Raw genomic sequence first — 2,756 nt, 5'->3', positions numbered from 1 at the left:
CCTACATATATATGTAGATATGTATGCATATATGTGTGCGTGTGTGCATACAAATACTTATTGTGTACTTGTGTCTGTGTGACATTAATCAAATGAAAAAAAACTAATCCTAATTCAATAATATTCTGAATATATTTTAGCATCAAACATCGAGTGTTTCTATTCTTCGTATCGACTTGATCCAGATTTTCTTCGACGGTCGAACTACATTAGAGAAAAATATTACACAATATTTGTATAAATCACATTAGAAAAAATATCGACAATTGGAGAAAACAAAGTAAAAACAAGATCATTACTTTTTTGAATAATACAAAGCACAGATGTCTAACTGGATTTGCTTTATTTTGATATGTAAGCGAAGTCTCGTATCGATTTTTCATAAAGGATGAACGGAGAAACATTTAATGAACGATAAAAAGATATATAGGAAAAAATGAAACGGGAATACAGAAAGAGAAAGTGATAGATAGGTAGAAAGAAAGAGAGCGAGATAGGAAGAGATTATCTCTCACAAGCTTTAAAGTATTTCACTAGAGGTAAAGAAATGGATGATACGATATAATGCGTTTCAAAGAACTCTTGCTACATATAAGAAATGCTTTAAATATGAATGTCAAAGTCCTATTAACAGTAAGTTTGTCAAACATCTTTTGCTCATTAAATTAAAGTTACGATTGATATTACCCGTCCAAATTCAAAGTAATTCCTTTGCAAGTAACCCGTATATTTGAGACATGGAGTATGATTGTATGAATTTGTACGTTGTATTATATATAGAAAAATCTCAATGTCTCAATGTATTTTTGGATAGCCATTCCATTTTTTTATGCTTTGGGTACATAATACAATATCTATTTATCTTTACTTATTAGAAACTCATAACATTTGGAAATTGCGTTTATTTCTGCTGAAATTTGGAATACAAAAGAAAACGAAATAATTCATTTATTTCATAAGGCAAGTGTCTTTGGCTCTTCGTTGAATAAATAGTATTTTCAGTTATAACGATATTGTTTTAAAAAATGACTTACAAAACTTCTTCAAAAGTTGCCTGGCCTAACGGTTAAGGCTCTCGACTGAGGAACTCATCTTAGTCCAGAAGGTCCATTAGGTCCTTGAGCAAGGCACTTCCTTCCACATTGCTCCAGTCTGCTCAGTTATAAAAGAGCACCAGCCCAGTGCTGGTTCAGCCATATCTTCCATCAGCGGTCACATCTAAGATTTCCGTTGAGTCAAGACCGAGGCGTCTTTCCAATGACGAATGATTTGATTTTTCACGGTTTGATTTTTGATATTTTTTATTGATAACTCATCAATATCAAGAAATGTTTTGTATTTTTATCGACCGTTTATCAATAGTCACACAGACAGAGTTATACAAATTTGACCAGAATTAAATAGTATCTTTATGCAAATACATTTCACAGGAACCGTACAAAAAAGTGGAAAAGTTTAAGGTAAGATCGAAATTAAATAAGATTAAACAGATAATTCAAAGACATTCATTCTACTTTCTAAATCGAATTTAATCAACCAGTGATAAGGAGAATAATGTATTTCAAATATTATTGCCCTTTTTATGTTGAATACATGATATGCAGTCGTTGTTTCAAATAACTGTATTAAATATACAATATTAGTATTTTTTTTAAATAAAATTTTTTTTTTAAATAAAAAATATTAATTATCTAGCTGAGATATAAGTACGCGTGTATATACATATATAAGTTTATATAAATAAATACGTATGTGAGTGTGTGTGTGTATGTCATATATATATGTATGTGTATGCATGTATGTATACATGTATGTATGTGTTCGTGTGCTACGTCATAATCAGTTGTAACGTAGCCCTCCCACTCTCTCTCCTTCTCTCATACATATAGACGTAGAGAGACCGAGTATGACATACATCTACAGATTGATTCTACACACACACACACACACACACACACACACACACACACACACAAACATCTTAAGTGTTATACTCGAGTTTTCTCTGTTTCCTTTACATATACATAGTTAATAAAGTTCTACTCAATACTATTAATAATTTATGAAGAACATTTTTCTGCTAAAGTTTAATAAATGAGTGCATCATTTGATGCAATGCTTTCTGTATGTAATTATATTAGCATACATTTTCTTCTATTTCAGACAAATGATGAAATTATTCTCTGTTTCCGTAATGTGTAAAGCTTTTGAAACAATGTTTATTGGTGATTTTAGTTTTGTGACTTAAGCATAATAGCTTGACTTGCTTTTCTCTAAATACATATTATCCTATAATTCTACACTGATATACACACGAGGAAAACAATTTTCCATGATAATTAAATAATTCTAAAGAAATGAAAAGTGTATATATACATACATAAATACATACATACATACATATATATATATATATATATTTGACAGGAATGGCAACAAAAGAAAGAAAGAGACCTCGATATTATGCAAATAGAGGAATTTATCTGTAAAGATATGTGACACTTATTCAGTAGCCATGATAAGACTCCGAGTTTCGGATGCTAGGATGGGGGGTCCACTCCAGCATCTCTTCAGTTATCCAGCTACCGGAAATTCCTTTGAAAAATGACCGTTTTTCAAAGGAATTTCCGGTAGCTGGATAACTGAAGAGATGCTGGAGTGGACCCCCCATCCTAGCATCCGAAACTCGGAGTTTTATCATGGCTACTGAATAAGTGTCACATATCTTTACACACACACACACACACACACACACA

The 2,756-nt window shown here is 31.4% G+C and overlaps 1 protein-coding gene and 1 long non-coding RNA gene across 3 annotated transcripts in view; both read left to right on the top strand.

Annotated features, from left to right (window-relative positions):
* Nucleotides 1-965, top strand: part of LOC106867684 (uncharacterized) — a 12,733-nt gene extending 11,768 nt beyond the window's left edge. The window contains exon 2 of one of the 2 annotated variants that reach the window (XM_014912628.1): nucleotides 876-965. The gene's annotated coding sequence lies outside the window, so the exon portion shown is untranslated. Of the gene's footprint in view, nucleotides 1-140; nucleotides 632-875 lie in introns of those variants that run through there. The other variant, XM_014912627.1, reaches the window with a different exon arrangement.
* Nucleotides 966-1,366: 401 nt separating this feature from the next.
* LOC106867685 (uncharacterized) overlaps nucleotides 1,367-2,756 on the top strand; it is a 3,550-nt gene continuing 2,160 nt past the window's right edge. The window contains exons 1-2 of the long non-coding RNA XR_001409175.2: nucleotides 1,367-1,460; nucleotides 2,164-2,225. This is a non-coding gene — a long non-coding RNA (uncharacterized LOC106867685). The remainder of the gene's footprint in view (nucleotides 1,461-2,163; nucleotides 2,226-2,756) is intronic.

This window comes from Octopus bimaculoides, chromosome 2, assembly GCF_001194135.2.
Source record: "Octopus bimaculoides isolate UCB-OBI-ISO-001 chromosome 2, ASM119413v2, whole genome shotgun sequence".
Taxonomy (NCBI): domain Eukaryota; kingdom Metazoa; phylum Mollusca; class Cephalopoda; order Octopoda; family Octopodidae; genus Octopus; species Octopus bimaculoides.
Note: the sequence above shows the minus strand (reverse complement) of the source record. Positions and strands in the feature narration are given on the sequence as shown.